Consider the following 27,215-nt stretch of genomic DNA (forward strand, 5'->3'; position numbering starts at 1 on the left):
TGCCTTGCCTTTCAAACTAATTGTGGTCAATATGTGCATAAATAATCAGACTTAAGACTTAAGACCTAAACTTAGCTGTAAACATGACTTTTGCTGACTTTTATTGCACCAAGTCAGTGTGTTGATGGTGAAATATTGTTCAATATCCTCTTTCACAGATAATACAAATCATAAAGTACACAGAGTCCACATTGCGGTTGCCGCGCCCCCCAAGAAAGTGAAAGTTAAGCTCGTGTGAGTGAGAACAATGCGTTTATTGTACGTCTGCTTCTTCTCCCAGCATTTTTTCATCAGTCACATGCACGTGTTGTGCAACTCTGATTGTCCTGTGAGTGTGTGTGTGTGTGTGTGTGTGTGTGTGTGTGTGTGTGTGTGTATGGGTGTGTGGGTGTGTCACAGACATGGGGACTCAAGTTTGCGACTCGAGTCACACACAGAGACTTCAGACCTGACTTGGTCTCACGCTCAAAAGCCTTCAGACTCGACTCGGACTCGTGTTTTGGGAATGGTGAACAATCATGATGTTTTCTTTTTTCCTTTCTTTTCTTCCTTTTGGTGTATTAACATTGAGGAAATTCTCAAACGTCTGACGTTGTTATCGTGGTCCGACTGAGACTGCACAGTAGGGGACAAGAAGTATTGTAACCGTATGTTCATATTGGAAGAATACAGTTTCCTTTAAAGGAAAGTATTCATTGTGTGTTTTCTTCATGTTGCATTGCAGTACCCTGTTGAAGTGATCAAGTAACAAACAACTAATCGGTACCGACACGTTATGCTGATAGATAAAGGAGGGATAATAATAGTGTAGATGTTTTGAATTTCTTAGATAGAGACTTGAGAATTGACTTGGACTTATGATCAAAGACTTGACTTGGACTTGCAAAAAAAGACTTGTGAACATCTCTGGCGTGTCATGGGGGGTGAGAGTGCGTATAGTGAAGGCGCTACGAGAAGCTATTAGACAGTCAATGCACCGAAAAGTGTAATAATAACATCTAACAGGATCGTTTAGTCAAGTTTAGCGTTCCAAAATGTCAACCTAACTGAGCCACTGGCTGGAAAGGTGACTTTTGCGGCCATTCATTGCACTGATGGTGTTGATGGTGAAAAACGTTCAGTATTCTCTTTCACATAAACTAAAAATCACAAGTCATTCCCGCTGTTTGGAGAAAAAAAAGACTCGCTCCCATGGGTGCATCTGTCTCTACTTCCTCGCTATAACACCTGCATTGTCACAAGATAAATGTTTTTTCCCCGCTATTTGCATTTTTATTGACGCTCCAAATTGCAAAATAGCTTCCGCGATCCTGCCGCCATTGTCTTCGCAGGGTTGTTTGTCGGAGGCGCCTGGATATAAATCAGCAGAGATTTGAGGCTGATCTCTGAATAAAACACAATCTGTCGGGCCTCCATGGTAACACTGGGTGACAGTGGAGTGGCTGAGCTAAACAGGTCAGAGACATTGATCGTACAAGTGCAGTATGGATCGTGCCATTACCCGCAGTCACTACACAACGGCCACCACACAAAATTGCAATTACTTATCAGCAAATCACCACAAAATCTGATTCGCCCACCCCTACAGCCCCTCCTCGTCTTTCTTTGGCGTCTGTGTGCTCTCTGCTCTGGCACACTGCGTCATTGTTTATGTATTTATTCATTGTGAAGCAGGGGATTACCGACTTTACAAGGTCATTCAAACACATGAGTAAACAGTCTATTGACTGAAATGTAAATAATGCCGCTGCCCGCGGCCTGACGGACGGATGCCGGCTGTCTTTGCCGTCCTTCGATGTCAGTCTGAGGAGCCAGGAGTGTGTTTTTCTTAAAGTGCTGATGAAGTCGCTCCGTCAGGCGGCTGCAGCAAGGCACCCTGGGAAATAGGGAGTAACAGAAAATGAGATGTTGATATTGATTGGCCGATGTAAATAAACAGAGGGCACTTTTGTGTTGCTGATAAATGACAATACCTCACCTTTCAGACCCTTTTAGTCTTTGTGGTCGGTGTTTTTGACATGTAAACATGACTGAGGGATCATCCTTTGTTGGAAAGTTGTTTTTTCACAACTGCACGTATTTATTTGTGGTAGCTAACCCTGTGACTCCTGAACCTAAGCACAAAAAAAGGTGAAAATATATCAAAACATGCACACCTACTGTGTTGCTTGTGCAGTTATCTTTCTGAACAAAATTTGGTACACACCTTTAGGGGACTGACAAGCACATGTGTTTCCAATTTCAGCAAGTTTGTTTGAAAAACATGGTTGATCACCAAAACAACAAGCTTTTATTGCAGGTTTAAATGATCAGGCACAATAATAATAACGCAATAATTCTAATCCCAATCCTAATAACACGGGGTAGGGTTGTGGCCGTAACCCCCCACAAGCTAGAAGTCAACTCTGAACCCCCAAAGGCACTTCCTGTCCTCCACACAGAACACATTTATAGTAACACACAAGTTTTATTTATATCTTAAATGGCGCATTTACTTTTATGTCTACTATATTGAGTAATGGGAGTGTAAAGGTGACTATAGGGGTGTAAGTAGGGGGCTCTAATAATGTTAAAAAATGCATTTCGAAGGTCCTAATAAGGTTTTCTTTGCTCTAACTACAAAAAATATTCCATTTACAAAGCAGGAATCCTACTTAGTGGAAATTCACTTATCACAGTCGGGTCTGGAAACAATGAACCGTGATATACGAGGGACTGCTGTATGTATCTGTGTATTATTATTATTATACATTACCCCATACACCGTAACGCATCTCATTTTGTCATTGCAGGACACACGGTTTTCTGGGTTCTGTGTAAAAGGCAAACCTCCATCAAGGCAGAACAAGCACAATTCCTACTGGGCCCTGTTCTCCCGTTTTAGCTAATGTGTTTTTCTATGCGTTTGGAGTTAAGCGCGGTTCCCTTATTCACATTCTCCCATCCAGAGTCCTGACGCGCCCACCACACGTATCGTGCAGACCCACGCAATGGCGCCTCTGCCATGATGTCATATTTTTGGGCTGTCTGAAAATGATGGAACACGGAGTTTTCCTAACACTTGTGAGTGTCATTGAAGTCTGTGAACAAGACAAGCACACCTTTAATTTGAAACTGCCTTATCCAATGAAGGAGAATGTAACAGATTTAATTGATATGTGGGAGGGATATTTGGCCGCGCTGTACGCCGCTTTACCTGTGCTTATTTTGAGCTTGTGTCGTCATGGTGATATGAGCGTGCGTAGACACACTAGAGTCTTCTTCCTTGTTGGCTGTAAATAGTAACTCTGTAGATGAAACTTTGTTTCGCTTGTTATATCGTGTAGCCACCTTCAATTTATGTGTGATGTTAAGAGTTCTGTTTAGTCCAACAGCAGCCGTGAAGGCGTCTGGAGGGGCTTTGGATGTGCGTGTGGGCGCGATCAGGGAGAGTGACAGTTGACAGTTTGACAGTTGGCTACATTTCTCTCGTACTCCGCCAGCTACGTTCTTGCTCATCCTTGTGGCGTGGTCGTGGCCGACAGCAACCTGTTTTGTTCACCTCGCCTTCCTTTTTCTGACAGACGCAAAAGTCGCATAGTTCAAACTGTCAGACCATTAAGGATAACAGCTGAAAGTATCTGCTGTCCATTTGTTGAACATGAGGAAGGCAGGCTCTGCGGATGCACACACGCTTTACCTAGCAATTGAAGCGATCAGTTAACTGTCTGATTGGTAATCATCATCGAAGCATTTGTGTTCATTGCAAATGAACGAATGGTGCAGTGGGGAGACAAGGGAAATGTTGTGGGTTTATAAGATTGTCCAGAAAATAAGGAAGAAAGAATGAAAGAATACATTTTTGTGACAGTGGCAGAATCCGCTCAGCTGCGCTACTTTTTCCCCTTCTGCACATGGGAGAGTAGGGCCCAGCGTGCACGGTCCAGCTCCATCTGTTGAATCTGGCTGGTATCTGCCCCAATTTGGCCCCAATACAAGTAGACTGTAACAGCGCCAAATGAAAATCAATTCACCTCACCCAAATTCTGGGTGTTCTTACTCGGCACACGTGACACAGACTTTTGATTGGTACCGGTACGTCACGGGTGCCAAGAAAACATCCAATCCAATCCAGCGACATCTTCAGCCTCTGTCATGTGCTCCTGAAAGCAGCCCCAGCATCTGCCGCATGCCGATGCCGGCGTCCTCTCATTGCTCCTGCATGTGTTCTGTCATGCCTGCAGTGACACCTGCACATTGAGGGCAAAGTGGGCTCATCCGTCTGTCTGTCACAAGCAGAAAGGTCATTTGGCGGTGAGGCCAGGAAGAGATGAAGGACGCAACCAGGTAATTATCAGCCACCCACACTCACACGTCAATGGCAGTAGACTTGAAAAAACATCTGTGGTCGATCTTTAGCATTACTGAGGCCGAATCGAGATGCATTGCTATTTTAGTGAGAAAAATAAACCCACTTCAGCACAGTGTAATAGCAAGACACCAGAAATGTATCTATGTTTTTAAAATATATGTTATAATGTGGGCCGCACGGTGGCCGAGTGGTTAGCATGTTGGCCACACACTTGGGAGATCGGGAAGACCTGGGTTCGAACGTGTGTGGGTTTTCTCCGGGTACTTGGATTTCCTCCCACATTCCCAAAACATGCATGTTAGGTAAATTGTCCATCCGTACGAATGTGAGTGTGATTGGTTGTTTGTCTTTATGTGCCTTGTGATTGGCTGGCCACCTCTCGCCCGAAGTCGGCTGGGATAGGCTCCAGCATACCCCCGTGACCCTAATGAGGACGGATGGTTGTTATAATGTTTTATTACTATTATTATTCCTACTAAACAATAACCACATTTCTTCATGTGCTGTATATATTTGCATTATTATTTTATACACATTTTTAACCATTTAAAAAATATCAATATTTTTGTCATATTTGAATACATGTGTTATTATTATCAGTACTGGTAGAAAGAGTAATGTTATGAGTTCATTTTGAACTGCTATAACAAGACACCAGGAATGTGTATACTATAGTAGATAACACTGTAAAGTATTTTTATATTGTTGTTATTATTACTACAACGGCACAATAACCAAATATTTACTCATGCATTTATTTAATATTTCTGTTCATATATTGATTTGTATTATTATTATTTCATTCACAATTAATTGTAACCTACCTGAAATAATTTTTTTTCTTCCGTTATTTTTAATACGTGTATGATTATTGGCTTATTTTAAATACTTCTTGAACTATCACAAGACACCTTTATCTTTTTCAATGCTTATTATTATTATTACTGTTATTTTTACCCCCTAACCTTCCCATTGGAGTTTTTTGAAGGCTTCCTATTCGATGTAGCGCAGTAGTTTGATCCATGTTTAATTGGTATGGGGCATGGCTTGTTCTTATTCGTTGTCATGCGTCTCCCAGGATGACAGACTGTTGATGTCACATATTTGTTCGCTTTAGCTCTTTAAACAAACCTCATCCAAATGCTCAAAAAAACATCTCCACAAAAAAAAAAAGAAAAACATGGCCCGGAGCTCAGCGCGGTGACGACAGCGGCCGATCCTGCTCGCACCTGATAAAAGTTTTACTTCTCCTCCTCCGCAAATAGGATCAGTGGGATTCCTTTGAGAGGGAGGATGTTGGGTTCAGCCCCGACATGTGCGCTGCATTTCTGAACACACTTCACGCTTACATGGATAAACGCCTCGCGTAAGCGGCAAACCATCTGTTTGAGGAAAAAGCTCAGATTAATACTGGCTAAACGCTTGCACAGCGTGTGCACGAATTGAATTAGGAGAAGGCAAGAGCTGGCGCTTGTATAATTGGGACGGCGTGTTTAGTTCGACAACAAAATTGCTGCTCGAAAATAAATGAGAGCAAGTTAGCTACCTGGTATTTTGACGACCAAGCATGCATATTAACGTCGCCATATTGTGCAGTCAGCTAGAGCCGATTTGTACTTCTACGCACGTGAAATCTACGGCATTTGTTGATCTATTTCACGCCAGTTACAGAGCGTAAACGTCAGGCAACAAGATTTGTACTACGCATGTGCAATATAAAAAAAACGTTAAGATTGTAGAAATTACAACACAATCAATCTTTTTTTCCTTATATCATATCAGTGGTTCAAGTGCTTACATTATAAGACCTCTTTTCTTGGTTCCATAAATTATTTAAAGTTATTTTTCGCCACTGAAATAATACAGATAAAGCATTCGCTAGCAAGATATGTTTCGAAAAAACAACTAACTGAGTCCCCTAGCTTAATCCATGTTTGGACTCTGCTTATGGTTGTTTACATTGTCGGTGTGAAGAGCTTTCGTCAGTAATAACGAAGCTACGCTACACGCAGGTTTCCTGCAGTTTTGTTTTCTTCAGTTCAACCGTTGCGCTATTTTCCTTTGTTTCTAAACAAAACATTTTTTTTATTATTTATTGCTAGCTTTCGGCTAGCACGAGAAGCTACTGTAACAATCTTGTCAAAGCACCACAAAGCGGATGGCAGGAGTCCTTTGTTGGCAAAAAGATGCTCCATCAGAGTCCTAGCAAGCCAAAAGGGAACAAAAACAGAAAGACTGGGGTGTCCAAACTCTTTCCACTGAGGGCTACACGCAGAAAGCTTAAAGAATGCTTACGACAACTTTTTTGTGCTTTCTTTGGTAAAAATAACAGAAACATGAAAGAAAAAGCTAAATAAACTGTCACGAATTGGTGTGGCGATGACCCCAAGCTGCAGAGATGGTAACCCAGTGCAGTAAAGTATTGAATTATTACTCAAAAGTATAGCCGAAAAGGAAACTTTCAGAAGCATGTGTAACGAAACATGCGCGGTAAACACGAGACATAGAAAACATGCAACAAACAATGCTCCGACAAAGAAAAGACGCCACCAGCTGAACTAAAAACACACACAATGCACACACATTAGCGGCAGGTGCGCAAGAGCAGGAAAGTAAATGCAGACGAAAACAGAACAGAACAAAGTAGGAAGTAATACAAAATAAGGGCATGAAAACCAGAACTGAAGAATAAACAGAGAAATAAACAAGCTGTCATGCCAGAAGTAATGCAGGGCGTGACAGTACCCCCTCCCTTAAGGAACGGATCCCAGATATATTCCCAAGTCCAAATTTACACAGGGTGGGTGGAGGAAGGATAGTTGGCAGCTGGACCCCTAAAGTGGGGCCGGCCAGCAAGCCCCCTCCGGGGGACGGCCGGGATGGCATGCCCGGCGGAGGTTGCGGGAGCCCTCTGGGGCATGGCATGGTTGTCAGGACACCCCTAGGCACCTGGCCAAGGGAAAAATAACAAATAAAAAAAACAAGTCAGCCATCTGTGATATATTACATTTTTCAATAAAATGTTTAACTAGCTTTTTGCAACCCACCTAGATTGAATCCGCAACCCACCTTTGGGTCCCGAACCACCAGGTGAGAATCAAGTGGATTAATAATTAATCTATGACAACGGTCCTGAAACTGTGGAACAACCTGCCCATCCACATTCGGACCTTTTTAAATGATTTGCACTTTTTTTTTTTTTTTTTTTAGAGCTCATTCAAAGACATTTTTATTTTATTTGACGTCAAACTTGTTTTACCCCACGCTTTCATGTGTCCTCAAACACAACACGCCACCACTCCATACACCCCCTACTTACTTACACTCCATTCCTTGCAATTCCTCTTTGTGTCATGGCCCAATCATGTGAGTGATCATGTTCGTGCAAAAGATTACACACGCTTTGTGTTTCCAAGCACACACACACACACACACAAACACACAAACACACACACCGTCAAAACTGCAAGCTAAGCAACTTGTTTTGTTTATAATGATAACAGCATAACTTGTCTTACATCGGCAGTGCAAATCATGACACCTTGAATAAATGCACTTCCTGCTAACAACAGCAGCTCTATCTATCGAGTGGGCAACAAAATAGCATTTTTTGTTGTTTTTTTAATAAGGAGGCATCTTGTTCTATTGTACAGTGTATGTAGTGAGATGGTATTACAGTATGTATAGCCTCTTTGAATTATGAGTGAATATAACCACTGTGCGACCGCAGCAAATAAAACGTTCTGTACATGCTGGACCGTTTGTTGCTAGGCAGAGTTCACAGGGCTCAGTGACACCTGCCCCATAGGAAAATGTAAAGCTCTAATTTAGCACAACAGCACTACTGGATGCATACTTTGAATTACATATTGGAACGAAACACAAACAGCGGCATCTGCTGGATCCTTTACAGCGACGCCCCTATCGTTACAGCCCGCCATTGTTCTTCTCGCCATTAAGCACAATTGCACTTGATCATTTCATTATTTTTCATTTCACACACACAAATGCAGACGGGTCCTTAGGGTGTGTTTAGCCCTGAGGTTACCATCTGTTCCCACCTGCTTGGTATGCGACGTCTATTCCGTCTCAGTCGCTAGTAGCGTGTGCATTTGTTTGATCATTTTTGTTGTATGTACAGTACATCCTTGTATGTGTTGTTTGGACTTCTGTTTATGTTATCATATGGATGGTACAGTGTGCATAGCGTCTGCATAGTCTGCATAGCGTCAGACGCTAATCCTTTAGAGTCAGGATGAGGCTCCTCTAAGGCTTCACTCATGGTTGTGTTTGAGAATGCTAGCGTCTGTTTGAGCCCTGAGCTAACATGATGGCTGCTTCCGTTATGTGCGCTATTTGCTGCGTTACTGAGGCTTTCCCACGAGCAAAAATAGATACTACTGAGTACTATTTCTAGTACCTGTTCAGCCAAGCATGCCGCGGAGATACCATATGGGTGATGTACACCACTACTGGTTGTTCATCGGTTTATCCGTCACATGCCCCTCAGTCTCCTTTTGGATAAAATGCAAAGAAGTAAATACGGCCCACTCACCTCTGTTATTGTTTGTTAGCTTGTCCGACACTTCATAACATTTGACACGTGACAAAAAATTAACAATACACTAACATACGTTAGCTTCGGATGCAGTATTAGCTCCATAATCTCCAGTTTGCTGCAGCTGCCCTCTTGGATAAAACTTGTCAAGAAGTACATACAGGAGACCGTCGTTCTCCTCCACCGTTGCCGTTTGTTAGCGTGTCTCTTTTTCAGTGATGTTCAGTGATGTTCGCAGTTTCTCGTGCCACTATTTTTGTAGCGGAAACCTAACCAATGTGAGTTAGCGATTTTAAAACACTAAACTACATTTTAAAAAGCCAAAGGTGATAAGATGTTATGATGTTTCTAAGCATCTAAGTCTCGGAATAAACTTGCAGTGGCGGTTGAAAAATATTTTTTATGCTATTTTGTAACGACAAGCGCTTGACCAACGGTGTCCAAAGAGGGGCCCCTGGTGGCCGTTTGCGGTCAACGCCTTTTTTGTTTCTCTTAAAACAAAATTAAATGGATTTAAATTGTGAAATAGATTTAAAACACAGAATATCTTTGCCCTATATCAAATTGGTTTTCGCATGAACTTTTTCTAAAAAGTACAATTTATTTTTTATTTGTTATAAATGGCACAGACATTACAAATACTAATAAAGAAAAAAGAAAATCGCGCTTTAGATCAACAGGATTTCCATTATAGTTTTTTGTTGGGCCTCTTGTTGCTAGGCAGATTTCATAGGGCTCAGTTGTAACTGCCCCATAGGCAGAGTCACGCCCACTCGGCCGTTTGCATGGCATTCATTTTGCAGCTGAATCAATGCTCTGTATTAAATATAAACACACACTGGAAATAAATACAAAGATTAAGTCTGTATTAACTATAAAATACATACTGTGGCACAACCTCCCTGCACCCGTTATGTTTGTGTTTTTAACGGCAGCACAAAGAGAACAAACAGCTCAGCATTATTTATTCCTAATGACTTCAGCCTAATGAGTGTTCCTATTTGACACATGCACACACGCGCACGTGCGCGCGTGCACACACACACACAGACAGGGCACCATCAATGACACTAAAAACTTAATTAAGGGACAATCAATAGTGTTTACAGTGCAGTGCAGGTTGTAATTCAAATAAGCCTACATTATTAATGACATTAGCCTGTGCTGAAATGAAAAGGAGACAAGTGTCGCCTTCAATGAAGTCAGCCTTCCTTCGCTTGTATGACGGTCACCAACGTTAAAATGCAACATAAAACACGGCCTGTGCACTTAATAAAGGTTTTACGGCAGCAAATGTTTGAACCTAATTCACTTCTTACATTAGTTCTTATGGGAAAATGTGTTTTGAAATCATTATTATTGTGCTTTTGACCACTAGTGAGCGTATGACAGAGAACCCATTCACCACTAGCTGCATAGCTAGCGAGCAGCGGCGAGAGCAAGGAGCCTACATAGCAGGCTGCAGCTTCATTCTGTGCTTTTTTTCTTGCCAACAAATGAAACTCAAACGCTGAAGACAGAATGAACAAAGCAAAGTCCTTTGTTCACAAAAGGATGCTCCGCGGGAGTCCTTGGAACAAAAACAAGAAGCAGAAACATACCAAAATAAAACACCGCATAGCAGAACCTCTCTTGAACTTTCATTTGGTTAAAAAAAAAAAAGAAAAGAAAAGAAAACAAAGAAAACTGAGTTAACAGTTTGGTTATTTACTGAGCTCAAGTCTGGTGACATGGGCTGAAATCTTACGGGACATAACCGACAAGGCGGCTTCACTTTGGGGCATATTTTCCACTAAATTTCGGGCTGAAGACTAGGGTTGGGCATCAAGTCTCGAGCATCGGTGGGAACCGGGACTAACGTTGCAGTTCTCCCGGGATCGTTCAAATGTTTATATTTCGATTCCCAGTTTCTTTGCACGTTGAATGGTTTGATATTCATGTACTGGTTGAAAATAGCCCCGTGAGAAAAGTTGGTAAAAAGTTCATATCATTAAAAAAGTAATGGAGAGGTTAAGACATTCCATTCCATTCCATTTTCCTCCGCTTATCCGGGTCCGGGTCTCAGTAGGGAAGCCCAGACTTCCCGGTCCCCGGCCACCTCCTCCAGCTCCACAGGGAGGACACCAAGGCGTTCCCAGGCCAGCTGTGAGACATAATCCCTCCAGCGTGTCCTAGGTCTTCCCCGGGGCCTTCTCCCGGCTGGGCATGCCCGAAACACCTCACCAGGGAGGCATCCGGAGTAGATGCCCGAGCCACCTCAGCTGGCTCCTCTCGATGTGAAGGAGCAGCGGCTCCACTCTGAGCTCCTCCTGGATGACCGAGCTCCTCACCCTATCCTTAGGGTGAGTCCAGCCACCCTACGAAGAAAACTCATTTCAGCTGCTTGTATCCGTGATCTCGTTCTTTCGGTCACGACCCAAAGCTCATGACCATAGGTGAGGGTGGGAACATAGATCGAACGGTAAATTGAGAGCTTTGCCTTCCGGCTCAGCTCTCTCTTCACCACGACGGTCCGGTACAGCGACCGCATTACTGCAGACGCTGCGCCGATCCGCCTATCGACCTCACGCTCCAACCTTCCCTCACTCGTGAACAAGACCTCGAGATACTTGAACTCCTCCACCTGGGGCAGGACCTCATTCCCAACCCGGAGGGAGGTTAAGACATTTCATCCAAAAAGAACTCCCCCATTTAAACCTTGCAGACTTTTAGGACCCTGCCTCTTAAACACATCGGGATTGAGAATCGCTAGTACCCGGAATCGAAACGAGGAATCTGAATCGGAACCGGGATTGTTCGAATTCAAACGACGCGAAACGATACCGAAGAATACATTTGACGACATTCGGAGCGTTCAAACTTTAACGTCCTATCAGGAGCTGGTGGCATTAAGCAAGATCTGCTTCTTCCTCCTCCTTTGCAGGCAGGTTGAATTGTGAGTTTGCATAAAGTCAACCATTACCCGATACCCGTGTAGTGACTTATAGTTCATTTCCACAGCTCTTCATCGCCATTTATTATAGCAATCAATGCTCCTTTCTTCTTCTGTTACATAACCTCACTTTATGTCATTTAGCGGACACTTCAATCTTCAAACTTCAAAGTCAGTCTACAGTGCATTGCAGTCAAATGTAGAGCTCAGTATCTTTTTCTTTTCTTTTCGGTTTTTTTTTCAACTTCAGCATGCACCCTATCTAACTAATATTCTCCGCTCCCACCAATTAACCTGCTGAATAACACAGGATAATGTTTAAATCCCCAATAATAAGGATTAGCTCATAATCAACCAAATGGATCCTCCAGCGCCAACATTTTCGCTCCTTAATTTCATCGTTCCCCCCCCCCCGTAGATGCCGACATGAAAAGAAAGTAATGGTCCAAGTTCATCTTGGCTCAGCGGCGGGGGAGTCCAAACTTCTGAGGAGGATATGTAAGCGTTAGCTAATTACAAAGGCAGCTTAAACGCTCATAATTTGCCCATTTCTTTTGTAGCGCGGGTTATCGCCAAGTCAAGTCAGTGTAATTTTAGAGCCGAGTGAAGCCGGGATTGAAAAGCAGCATTTAGCTGCTCAGCCGGGAGTCCGCTTGCGTCGTCCAGAGGTGTTCGCAGTCATGATGGGGAGCGCTGACGTCACCCGAGTACGAATTATTGTCTTATAAAGGAGCCAGTTCACACGTCGGCGTGAACATTTTCCTTTGTTAAAACAACTTTGCTGTCATGGAAGCAAGTAGGTGTAGTTATGCTGGAAAAAGGAGCCAAATTGCCTGTTCTGTCGTGCAATATATTCAAATGGCACAAGCCTCTTTGGATACGTGAGAAATGATGGCGATATATCTTTTTGGGGCAAAAGTGGGAAGAAAAAAAAACGCCTTAAATGTGCGTCTTCATATCTAATTAAGCTCCATCTGCTGGATCTTGGTGCCCCGGTGCAAGTGGACTGTAACTATGGTCTTAGTGTTGCAGATGAACATTAAAAATAAGTCCAATTAAATATATCATTTTAAAAAGTAATTCATTAAAATGTGACATAATATGTCACATTTTTCATTAATGAATTAATTTGTGAAATATAACCAAAAATAATTATACTGAACTTGTTTATTGTTTTTATTGTTTATTTCACGCCAATTCATTTGTTTAATGATCAACTTGAAGTTTTTCCTGTGCCAAAATAAATATATAAAGCGAAACATTAAAATCATTGAAATCATTTATTATATTTTGCTTTATTGAATTTATTATCTATTATCTGAAATAATTATAATGTAACCTATTTATTGATTATTCAGTGACCAGTTTTTACATCTTTTGACAGTTTTATATTGCCAAAATTAAAAATAAAGCAGTTTAAATTGACAATTAAATAAATAAATAATTAAATTCACGTGAATTAGTTCAATTTTGCTCAAATTTGTTTATTTCATGAGCAGTTCATTTACTTTAGGACCAATTTATATGTTATTTCATGAACAAACCACACTTTAATAATTAATAATTAATGGCTTTTTGCTCGGCACGTCTGCCACCTGTCCACAAAATTTTGTAGAAAAGTCATTTTTGCATATGCACATACACAGTTTTTGAAACAACAGCGATTAAAATAATAACTGTTGCCCTGAGAAAAGGAATTAAGGAAAAATGAAAACCAACGTCACCCTTAATGGATTCTGCGTGCGTTTGAGTGGTTGGTAACTTGATGACGCCGCTCACACTTGTTGTATGGCAACACACACAATAAGAAAGTTGTGTGTGTGTTTTGCGTGAGCATGTGTCTTTATGCGTGCATGCCGGGTGGCGTTTCCTTGGATACCGGCTTGTATCAGTCCATTAGAGATCAATAGAATCTCTGCTCCTAATTCCTGCTATCAAGACGTCTCTGATCCTTATCTGCTGTGCTGAGAATGTAGTCTAAGCCGTTTCATCCTGCTGCACGCACACACACACACACACACACACACACACACACGTGTGTTCCATACAGTACAGCGTGCACCTGCAAGCATGAATGCATTGCTTCTCGCCAACCAGTCCAATGCGAAGCCTCTACAGCCTTCAGGTGCTGAATGGGAAGAGATGAATGCCTATTGAAGCCCTGAATTCGCCCAAAGGCGAAGGCGCTTTTGCTGTCAATAGGCAGCCGGAAAAAACACACCGCACCGTCGTTTCTTAACAACTCTAAACATGACCTCAGAATTAAGCTGCTTTACATTTGACACCGTAGATGAAAATACATTCATGTGACTTTTTGATTGTTTTTCTGTGTGTTTTGTCACCATGCCTGTGGACATTCTCACTCATCCACGTCACTGCATTACAGGGCATTGAATGCATCGCAACTGGACGTCTCTCACGTTGAGCATAAACTGATGAAGGCCGCCTGGATGAAAGTCTTCTAAGTCCAGTTGTGGTCGATGTGTGAGCTTTTTCTCCAGTCCTGGGAATTACGGGATTACAGTCGTTTCTTTGCAGTGTATCCACGATTGGCAAAGACTACATTTGGAGAGCAGGAGGTGAACGAATGAATGGCATCTGATGTGAAACGGATGGGGGGTACTTTTTGGACATGTGGGACTGTGAACTGCACCGTGTGATGTACTCGGGTGTAACTTGTATACATGTTCAAAACATATCAAACCATAACCATAACCATCACCTCCGTCACTGCCCTGCTCCACTTTTCTTAGAAGATGCGCTCAAAGGCTCTTTTGAAGCCTTTGAAGTTGTGTCTTTTTATGACATCATGAGGGAAAATCATCCTTCCCCAGGCTTCGCTATACATCTTAAAATAAAGCTCTGCCAAGCTATCTATCAATCCTCTACAGATGTGGCAGCTGTAAGTTGACTGGTGTTCTTTTTCCAGCCAACAGGCTAACCTAGCATGATGTTACTGTGAAAATGCGAGTGAGCACTTGTGTCCTCCCGTCCCATTCCTTGATGTTGCGTTGTTGTACGTGACATATGGCGGCAGGATGCAAACTTTCATCATTTTTGTCAGATATTTTCCACATGTCGTTGATTGTACATTTGGTTAGCATGGCTGCATTAGCCACTTCACGCTAACCAGTAAACCCTGAACTGTGAACTTTTGCTTGGTGCCTCACGCGACCCCTCTGCTGTGGGACAATAGACAATTAACTTCAGAGTCCAAAGCCATGCATCTAACCCAAATGATCCAGGGCAGCTTCACATTTACTTTGTGTATGACTTTTGTATGCGTTTTTGTCAACACCCCCCCACACACACAATACTAACGGGCTAAAATATCTTATCAGTAGCTATTGTGCTGTGTAACTTGAAGCGGGGGTAAACGACACTGGCAGACAGGAAGTAGAAGGATAACCAAGCAGTCTTGATTTCACTGGTGATCATAGAAAATAGATGCAAATTAAAAATGTATTAAAAGACAACCGGTTGGTATGAAAATGTCATAAAAATAATTTTAAAAACGTGCTAATACTTACGGGTGTCACAAGACACTCACCAGATTGGGTCTATGAGATTTTAACATTATTTTAAGATAAGTACAAAGAAAAAGTAAATGGCTGGACAAAAAGACTTCAATCATAAGAATGCAATATTTGTAGTAATATGTCATCCTTCACTGTTGTAAAGTTGTGGAATTGGCGTTTGTGTCACACACGTACGTCGTACTGTCTGTCAAACGTCTGCAGCATTTCTGGAAATACTGGCTTTTCAGCTGTATTAAAGAGCAGTATTTGTTTTGCGATGTAGCAATTTACACTTTTTTTTGCTCATTTGCCTTGAAACCGAAATATTCCCACAGCAGGTCTGTGGCATTTGGGTTGCAAGCATCTTTTTCCCTCCTAATTTCCACTACGCCACCTTGCATGGCTCCTCACGAGGTGTGTATGCTAGCGGCCCCGCCTCTCCTCACAGAGATATAGCGACTGTATGACTGACAAGAAGCCTCATTTTGTTCAAGTCCTTGTTTTAAGAAGCAAATGCGCCCAGTGACTGAAAACCAAAGAGTGAACCCTCTTCCTTCCTGTTTTTTTTTGTGGGGGGCGGGGGGGGACAACAGACACGCACACACGGCAAAATATCCAAGCCAGCAAAATGTGATTCATTCATTAATTTTAGTGAGAATTTTAGTTTTTTAGTTAACAAGAAATGTCATCGCATTTTGATCCAGCGAGATCTTGTGACACCCCTACTAATATTAAATGAATATTTTCATAAAGAGAGTCAATGTATTTGTTTTTAACACAACCAGTTGACGAGGAAATATTACAAAATATTTAGCTTTACAATACAATATTTTATTGTAGTAAAAAATATTGCAAGTAAAGTAAGATATTATGAATACTCGGATATTATTACTCGGATATATTTAAAGTATTTTTGATAGTGCAACCAGTTAGCATAGAAATATTTGACAATATTTCTATGTTAATATGAATACAGTATGAATAAATCAAAGTATAAATGTAAAAAGTAATAGTGATATAAATAAAGTAAATATTACATTGATCATTTAATCATTTTATGAAATATTCATTTTCCAATGTTTGTTATTGCAAGCAGCTGACATGAAAATATGTATGAAAAAGAATATTACAGTAGTATTCATGCATTCTTTTTTCAGTTAAAGTCTATTTTTGGCAGGTGCCTGTTTGGCTATTTTTCCAACTGCTCTTCTCTCTGTGAGTGTTTCACAACCAGCAGTTTGGGAGCAAAAGAAATAAAAGGCCTCCATAGATGCCCGCATTTTGATCATCTTTTGTGTTCATCTTGAGTCATTACGCCATGTCCATTTTTTTCCCTTCCCTTTCATCTCCTGCAGAGACGTATTGTTATGTTGCAAGTTATCATTATTATCCTCTGTGGAAATGTCACAAGGCAGGCAGATGGAATAAAAAAATGAATCAAACCTTGAATTCTGATTGTTCTCTTGGCAGATTTAGCCCAAAATGTTTAGCCTATGGAGACGTTTGAATTACTTTTCTTCTTCATCAACTAATGAGCTTTAACATCCCCAATGCTGCTATAAGACACCCCCCCCCCCCACGCCATCTCTTATCATCGGAGTTCATTGTAGTCCATCACTTAAAAACCTTCTGCCTCGTTAAAATAGATTTATAGATACAGTTTTACTTTGAAGGAGCCCCCCCCCCCATCAAAAGGACCATTCTAACTTTGATGATTGGCGGTCTTGTTTGGAGGCTGGGGTCGGTTACAAGTGGCTAGTGTTTACCCCCAGGGCAGTGCAGAGAGTCAAACAAGCCATTGACTTTTGTTGTGTGGGAAAAGACAGTCGACGGGAGGGAAAAAGCCTGAGAAAGTATGAAAGACATTTAATTAAAAATGGATTCTTGATGGGATTACATTTGAAGATTCTTCTTAATTCTCCGTGCTCATTTGCTCGTTAAGACAGTCTGACCTTGAACTCGTTTCACATTGGCGCCACCGTCCCGACTCTTTCTCCTCCCGTCCCTGTGGCTACGTCTCCATCTGGCCACCCCGTGGCCTCCTCACCCCTTTCTGTCCTCCACGCCACCCTCCCTCCTTCCGCTCCTTCGTCCGTCCTCGCCCCACTCGCCTTTGAGCAACCGATTCTTTTATCGCTTTGCCCTGATTCTCATCACATCTCACCATTCAGCTCCACTTCGTCCGTTTGTGTGTGTGTGTGTGTGTGTGTGTGTGTGTGTGTGTGTGTTGGTTTGTCGGGACATTTTAGTTGGTCCACACAAGAAAATAACTCGGGTGAGGCCCACATACAGTATCAGTGTATCTATTTTCCAGACTGGGCTACAACGAATATGCTGTGCTTTTCCCATAAAAATGCATTTGCAAGCGGTCATATGCATGTCCAGGCAGCAGGTGGCACCATAACCCCCAAACTGTAAAGCCATTTTAGCCAAGCAAGAGTCAGAAGAAAGTCACGCAAGGAAAAGACTAGATAACCACAATGGCACGTGAGGGAAGATGGTGATGCAGGAAGTGGTTTGCTAACTCACTAAAAAAGATGAAGGACGAATGTCGTAATTATTTTGGTAAGATTGATTTTTTTGTTATGATTAAAAAATATTTTGATGTATTTATTAGGGCTGGCCTGTTCTCTGGTGTTAACTGAAGTTTCCTTTAGGGAAACTGGTTGTGTGATTTGTAAACTGATGTTTGTCTCCATTTTTAAAAATTAGAATTACTTGAGCTATTTTCATTTTGTCAAATTTATCCATTTTTCCAGTCTGAAGTTACTGATATAAGTCAACAGTTCTACAATCTCATTGATAATCCTTTTTATTGTTTTCCATTTCGATTACAATCAATTGTAAATAAGAAATCATTTACAGTATATTTAGTTTTTTTATGAATAAAATGAAATTCTGCTAATTTTGCTAAGTTTTATTATTTGCAAACATACAGATTCCGCATGTCAGATTACATTTATATTTGTTTAAATAACATATACTAATAACTAATAAGGAAAAATCAAATATACTGTTCAATGAATAAAATCATCAAAAGTCACTAAGACGAGTCACTAAGACGAACTAACCACAGTAACATGTCAAGCATAAGGGAAATTATACCTGTTTTTGGCGATAGAAGCGGGATCACTCCTACAAGTTACAGTTACATAAAACCTTCTTTAATGCGCCTGAAAGACGCATCATGAAGAGGGTATGGAAAGAAAATGAAATACGCATGCTAACATTAGCCTAACATGTTGCTCCACTTTGCTGCAAGACTTTTTTTTCTTGCTGCCCTCAGTCTCCCTTTGGATAAGATTTGCTCAGAGCCAGTGGCAGTTGTTTGTTAGTCTTGTGTTCATGTGTTCAACTACAGTACTATGGTACTGTTGTGCGCATACAAAGTCCATTGGGCCATTCTTTCAGTGGTACATGTGTGATTCTTCATGTGTGTGTACGTACGTGTCACAGTCCAATAGCAGCTCAGCAGCTGTGTTGTTGCCAGTCAGAAGGAGACATTTTGTGTTTCTTTTTTCTGTCAGCCAATCAATGTATCGACTGATGCATAATGTGTGTGTGCGTCAAACACTTGCACGGAAACTTTCAGCATCTGGAGGTCAACAGGAATTATGTACGCAATGTGGCAGCAGCATTGGTGGAGGAGAGAGGTAATATTTGCCATCGAGCCTCTGATCGAGGCATCATTTACACAGTGTCCTATTTCGGCTAACTACCGCCCCGTGGCATGTTTCTATCCGTCCGTTGTTGATTTAAACAACAGCCATTTTAGCAAGCAAACAAGCAGGGGTATCTATTAGCTATTTATAAACTAACTTTAACATAGCTGCACCCGCTGGGCATAAATGGCCGCACGTATGGAAAAGCTGTAACTAAAAATACGTAGGACCAAATGCCGACCAATGACTGCATGAACAGTGACTATGATGAAGGCACCGACTGCATGAACAGTGAGTAGGATGCCGTCTGATAACTTATCACCTGAGGCCACAGACCCAGCACGCACTCGACCCTCTGCAGTTTGCATACCGGAATAAAGTGGGGGTTGAGGACGCCATCATCTTGCTCCACTGATCTCTTGCTCACCTGGGCGGAGGTGCTGTGAGGATTACATTTTTGGACTTCTCCAGTGCCTTTAACACCATCCAGCCTCAGCTCCTCAGGGACAAACTGACACCGATGGGAGTAGGATCACACCTGGCGGGCGTCCTTCAACGCATGCAAAAAGCTGCTACAGAACTTGTACCGTACTGTGGTAGCAAGTGCCCTCCTGTACGCAGTCGTGTGCTGGGGGAGCAGCCTCAAGAAGAAGGACGCCACACACCTGGACAAACTGGTGAGGAAGGCAGGCTCTGTCATTGTCACAGAGTTGGACAGCGTGACATCTATCTATCTATCTATCTATCTATCTATCTATCTATCTATCTATCTATCTATCTATCTATCTATCTATCTATCTATCTATCTATCTATCTATCTATCTATCTATCTATCTATCTATCTATCTATCTATCTATCTATCTATCTATCTATCTATCCATCTATCTATCTATCTCAGCGTGATGTCATTGTTTATATGCACTCCACTGTGTGACTGCGCCGTGTGCCTCCCAAAACGCTAGATGGCGCTTATTATTGTTTTTTTTTTTTGTAAAGATATATCTCTATATATAAAAAAAAAAAAAACAAGCAATATCTACATGATCATGACCCACTTGGCCACAATTAATTCCGGGTTACGTCCCGCCGTGGAGACTGGCGCGTAGGCAGAACGCCGGCTCCTCTCCAGTAGCACAGACATGCAAGAGAGAGAGAAGTAGTTTCCACATGCAATCATGTAGGTATGTTAATCTGACTTTTAAAAAGCCAAACACAATCTAATTAAGGTGTTTACATGCGTGTTTAAAAGCCAGTTGTACATACTCACACACGCCACACGCAACACAAGCACACACTCATAGCACTTTATTTATTTATTTATTTATTTATTTATTTGTATTATTTATTTGTATTAATGTCTCTTCTGTTTTTGTTGCTTAATTTATTGGTATATATGTTTATGTTTATGTTTCTTATGCTCTTATTCTTTCTTGTGTTTTCTTTCTTTTCTTGGGAGAATGAACAGAATAAGATTTTCATTGCATGGTATAACTGCTGTTTTACCATGCACATGACGATAAAACTCTCTTGAATCTTGAATCTTGAATCTTGAATTATACAATAATTATGGGGCTTTTTGCAGTGCATGTACACGTACTGAATGACTGCTTGAACAATGATTAAGATGAGGGCCAATGACTGCATGAATACTGTAGTGACTAAAATGCCAGCCAATGACTGCATGAACAGTGATTAAGATGAGGGCCAATGACTGCATGAATAGTGACTAAAATGCCAGCCAATGACTGCTTGAACAGTGACTAAAATGAGAGCCAATGACTGTATGAATAGTGACTAAAATGCCAGCCAATGACTGCTTGAACAATGATTAAGATGAGGGCCAATGACTGTATGACAAGTGACTAAAATGCCAGCTAATGACTGCTTGAACAGTGAATAAGATGAGGGCCAATGACTGTATGAATAGTGACTAAAATGCCAGCCAATGACTGCTTGAACAATGATTAAAATGAGGGCCAATGACTGTATGACAAGTGACTAAAATGCCAGCTAATGACTGCTTGAACAGTGAATAAGATGAGGGCCAATGACTGTATGAATAGTGACTAAAATGCCAGCCAATGACTGCTTGAACAATGATTAAAATGAGGGCCAATGACTGTATGACAAGTGACTAAAATGCCAGCTAATGACTGCTTGAACAGTGAATAAGATGAGGGCCAATGACTGCATGACAAGTGAGTGAGATGACTTTGTTACTTCGTCATTTCGACTTTGTTAACAAATAGTGAGGTGAGCTGACCAATAACCCCATGACCTTTGGTCACTGGTCAACTGGTCACTTTTTTTTCAAAAATGTGTTATCTCTACACCCTTAAATTAAGTTATGATTATTATTCTTCTCAAACAGTTGGCTGTGAGAAATGAAGTGGAGGCGTGTCTTTTGCAATGGACCAAATACTGTGTGGTTCTTTGCCTGATCAAATTTTAAGAAGTGTCCCTGAATGTCTGGAAAGAGGGCGTAGCCTGATTTCAATGTGTTATTGTTGGAGCTGCTATGGCGCCATCTAAGAATTCTGCAGCATACAAATGACTCATTGATGTCTCTCTTCCTCTCACATGACGATGATGTATGCTTGCCTTGCTGTCACTCAGCAAACAAGCTTCACGTGGACAATCGTCTAAGTGAGCGTGGCTAGTGGCTAGTGGCTAGTGGCTAGTGGCTAGTGGCTAGTGGCTAGTGTCTAGCTCGTGGAAAAAAGCACGGAGGATGAGGCCTCTCAAAGGCTGGTGTCTAAACGGCTCCTTGTCGTCGCTCCCCTGCTGTGTGATGAGAGCTCGGCTGTAATTCCACTGCTGCTGCTTTCAGCCTGGCATTCCTCTGTTGCCATGGCAAAGTCACACTTATTCTTATTCCAGTGGCAGCGTGCTGAATGTGTGCCTGGCAAACACCCGTAGACACACTCTTGCACGTGTGCATGAATCCTTCAAGGCTGAGTTACAAATGCCCAAACACAATCGCATTGATGTTAAATGGATGCACAATGCAAGTTAACACACACACACGTAGATCCAGTGTTTGCAGTAAGCAAGCATGGGGAGCCTATAAGCTGTGGCTGACTTGAATGCAGATTGCTGCATCAACCATCTGTCAGCTGACTCATTTGCACCCTCACACTATGGAAGTCAAAGCATGTAGCTCACTGACAAGCTTTAAATGTCACGCTCAGCGGAACCCTCTGCGGACAGGCTCGGAGGGGTTGTCTGCCGAGTGTGTGAGTGATGGCAAGAAGTGAAGAAAAATGGCCGTTTGAAATTGAACAGGAAAGATGGAAGAATCTGTTTTCATTTTACGTTGGTTTTTCCTTTGGCCCCGCCTTCTTACATTTTGTCTGAATGTAAAATCTGTACACAGTCATTGGCTGGCATCTCACTTACTGGTCATTGGTCTGCCTTTCACGCCACATTGCTTACTCCCAGTCATTGGCACCTCACTCATTGTTCATAGGGTAATTTCTGCCAGTGTTCATGCAGTCATTGGCCAGCATCACAGTCACTGGTCATGCGGGCATTGGTCAGGATCTCACTCACAATTCATGCAGTCATAGGCTGGCATCTCACTCTCTGGTCATGTAGTCATTTGTCTACATTTCACTCCATAATTCTTATTCCCAGTCATTCTTAGGCCCAGTCATTGGCCCCTTTCTAGCACTGTTCATGCAGTCATTGGCCAACATCACAGTCTCTGGTCATACAATCATTGGCCGGGATCTCACTCACAATCCATGCAGTCATTGGTTGGCATCCTTTCACGGTTGATGCAGTCATTGGCCAGGATCTCAGTCAGTTTCCATGTGGTCATTGGCCAGCATCTCACTCACTCGTCATGCAGTCATTGACCAGCATCTTCCTCAGAGTTCATGCTGTCATTGGCTGGCATCTCACTCGGTTCATGCAGTTATTGGCAGACATTTCACTCGCTGACATGCGTGATGTAGTGCAGCCATTGGCGTGCATCTCACTGATGCTCATGCAGTCATTGGCCGGCATTGGACTCAAAGCTCATGTAGTCACATTCCACTCACTCTTTGTGCAGTCGTTGGCCTGCATCTCAGTCAATACTCATGCAGTCATTGGTCGGCATTTCACTGACTGTTGATGCAGTCATTGGTTGGCATTTCACTCACTGTTGACTGTTGATGTAGTCATTGGCCAGCACTGGACTGCATCTCACTCAATGCTCATGCAGTCATTGGTTGGCATGCTAGTGTTTGTCCATGCGGTCATTGCCCGCCATTTCACTGACTGCTCATACAGTCATTGGCTGTCATGTCATTCACTCTTCATACAGTCGTTGGCCAACATCTCAGTCAATGTTGACGCACTGTAAATAGGGCTGTAATATTGTATTATGAGTTACTGTGTGATTCCGAGGCCACATGGTAAAGCATATATAGCCTTCACGCTACATTATGTTCCTTCTTTTTTTTTTGGACTTAAGACCATGAAAGGAGTGCCTCCCCAACCCCCACCCCCAGGGTGAATCATCTTTAGTTTGTTCGCTGGAAGGAAAATGAGCAAATTTCTTGAAATTAAAAAACTCTGACCTTGCAGAGACAATTATATTACGCCTCATCCCTGTTGCTGATGACTCTCTTTTTTCTCTCTCCCGCTACTTCTTCTTCATCTTCATCATCATTGTAAGCTAAATAAGGCGGCGGCGCAATCAAAGCCAGCGAGTCTGACGGCGCTTTAGTGTAATTGACGCTGACGTGCGTGATGTAGTGACCGCGGCGAGCCAGCGGCGGGTGGCAGCTCAACAATGTCCGTGCCTCCGCCATGCTCCTTCCTCCGCCCCCATTTTTGGGTCCTGTCAAAACAATTATCCATAGCACTTACTTTCATCACGTCTATTTTTAGTTGGGCACTGATAGAATGTTCTGGTAATTACATGTGGCGGCGTTTCATCTCCTCCTCCATCGTTCCTGATGCAAAAGTTTGAGAGCAGATATAATACATGCTTTAGACATCCCATTGAAAACGATATAGGCAGCGGTATGATTTATCATGTCCTCTTGGAGAGCATGCAGAACACACAGAGAACATTCCTGGTGATTGCACGACTTTCTACTCCTCTCATTTCATCGTGATGTGAGAATGATGGCGTCATGATAATGGCCAGCTTTTACATCCCACAGAAACGTGTGTTTCAGTGCCGAGATGCTCGCCGTTGTCAGTCTTCCTGTTCGATTCCATTTTGGGGCTTTTCATTAGAGTCAAGCATCGTTAAGTAAAACACGGAGAGCTCTTTTACTTTAAGTGAGATGGTGCATTTCCGAGCACGGGCATCCATTAGGAGAACATTAGGAAGCGACGGAGGGGAATCAGGGACATTTGATCACCACCGGTGAATATGAAAATACAAAAGTTCCATTTGGTTTTGTTTGCTTGTCTAAAGCGCTTTACAAAATCTACATGTGTGATGTGTAATTCTTACTAAGACGCCGTTAAGGTTCCAATTATGACCTCTGGTCAATAAACCTCAAAGTCTCCTCTAGTCAGTCGCTAGGTGTGGTCTAAAAAAGCAAATAACGTGTTTGTTAACTCCACAAGGTGACAGTAGCTGCATTTGAAGTATCATGAGTGGCCAACATACAGGAACCTCTGCATGCACTTTAAAATGGTGTCTGTTGGTGTGAACCTCGTCGTGTGGCACTTTCCGTGCTGTTGTGGACATTGAACTCATCAGCACCATTAATGCTGTCTGAGCAGTTTGTGCCTTATCGCTCCTACGTAGTGCGATACAATCGTCCCTCGTTAATCGCGGTTAGTTGGTTCCAGACCCTAAGATGATAAGTGAATTTCCGCTAAGTAGCATTCAATATTAATAAACAGAATATTCTTGTAGTCACAGCATAGAAAACCTGGTTATGAGCATCTAAGTACTTTTTTTACCACGATTAGAGCCCTGTAGACATGAAATAACACCCCTATAGTCACCTTTACATTCCTATTATTCTTTGTTTACACCGCATTTCGCAACTCTTATGCACAGGTTACGGGATCTCTGAGGAGACGCAAGAGATAGCGCTGCTAAACCCTAACCCTAACTTATAGCAACATCCGAACTAACTAGATAGCCGACAGTTTATTTACTCTAAACTTAAGAAAGGGTTTGAAATGGTAGGGAAGAAGGACAAAGTAAGAAGCCAAAAGCGTACCACTTCCACACGGACTGGGAAGAGAACTTTTTTTCCACTATGTCATGTCGGAGTTTGCATCCATGGCTGACTCCATATTACAAGCTAATCTACTTCAATAGATTGTGACTATTAATGGGCCATAGTCAACCACAAAAGAGTGGTCATTTGTAAAGTCATTGATTTTTGAAAAACTGCAATGGAGTGAGGGAGCGATGTTCAAACCGTGAAGTGGCGAGGGACGACTGCATGCTTGTTGAAGTATACTGACCATGTGGTCAAAGAGAGCTGCATTTTTCCTTCCACTTTCTCATACCCTCCAAATCTTTTTTTCAAATAAAAAAAAGACTTGGTCTATGTGTTTCATAACACCTTGTCTCCAATTATCACCTCTTTCCCGTCCACGGCTATAATTACAGCATTTATGGTATCTCCGAATATAGTAATGAAAATGAAAATGGCCACTACTTGCTAGGCGGAACACAAGCCCAGAAATGTAAAAATGCCACATTTCTTTTCTTTGGACAGCAAATGAGTTGAGACTGAATCAACAGCCAACTACTACACTGCATTTTGCCTCATTTTTTGCCATGATGAATCAATTATTTCACTACACTCTTTACAAACAGCTAAATTCTTAACGGTCAATTGATGAATTGATTAGGATGGCCATTTGCAATATGCAGAGGACTTACGTAAGCCTAGCTCACAACCGGATGTATGATTTTTTGACTGCTTTTGGTTTGTTTGTTTGTGGAGAACCGTGTTTGTGGTGACCATGTCGGAGTAAGATCTTGACAAGCTTGGAGGGCGTATGAAATATCTGAACATGCGTTGGCCGCCCTAATAGCACGTGCGGCACACGACACACATAGGAGTCCGCAAGTGTGACGTACGAAAAAATGTACATTTTGCCTTAACCTGAGACCAGCAAAACATACGAAAGACACACGTTCGCCGTATGAACGATGCACAAAGACGTACGAAGTGCTTAAGTTGGTCTTGCAACCTGAAAAAAAGTAAGCCCCCGTAGAGTTTGACGTAACAAAGGACCTCTGCGGCCACTCTGCATTTATTTTTCACACACCCAACAAATTCTGAAGAAGTCCCAAAGGAGACTGTACTTCCTGAGAAGACTGAGGAAATTTGGCATGTCCACCACAATCCTGAGTTGCTTCTACAGATGCACTATCGAAAGTGTCCTTACCGCCTCCATCACTGTTTGGTACGGTAACTGTACAACACGTGATAGGAAGGCACTCCAGCGGGTGATCAAGACCTCACAGAACATTGTTGGGGCAGCCCTCCCCTCACTGCAAGACATTTATACATCTAGAGTCCTACGCAGAACACACAACCTCATCAAGGACAGCACACATCCACAACACTCATTATTCACACTCCTACCGTCAGGCAGACGCTACAGGAGTTTGAAGTCCAGGACCACAAGGCTGGCAAACAGCTTTTACCCACAGGCCATCAGGCTCCTCAACGAAGCACTCGCACACGCCGCACGCAACACACGCACACACTCATAGCACTTTATTTATTTATTTATTTATTTGTATTATTTACTTGTATTAATGTATCTTCTGTTGTTGTTGCTTAATTTATTGGTATATATGTTTATGTGTTTATGTTTCTTATGCTATTATTCTTTCATTTGTTTTCTTTCTTTTCTTGGGAGAATGAACAGAATAAGATTTTCATTGCATGGTATAACTGCTGTTGTACTATGCACATGACAATAAAACTCTCTTGAATCTTGAATCTTGAATCTTGATTTTTGCACGTAGACCGGCCGTAGGAGCCCGTACGACCGGATGTGACCTAAGTTGGCAGGAATAGAGTCAGACAAATTCCTTCCAAAATAGCATTATAAGTTTATGGCATAACATAATTTTAAAACATTGAAACACATTTAATAATAACAAATACATTATATTAAAATAATAAATTAGCAATCGAGCTACTATGGCACCATCTACTGGACCTGTAACATGCGGGGGCTATGAAAATGATTTTGTAAGAT

Source organism: Dunckerocampus dactyliophorus, chromosome 13, assembly GCF_027744805.1.
Source record: "Dunckerocampus dactyliophorus isolate RoL2022-P2 chromosome 13, RoL_Ddac_1.1, whole genome shotgun sequence".
NCBI classification, from domain to species: domain Eukaryota; kingdom Metazoa; phylum Chordata; class Actinopteri; order Syngnathiformes; family Syngnathidae; genus Dunckerocampus; species Dunckerocampus dactyliophorus.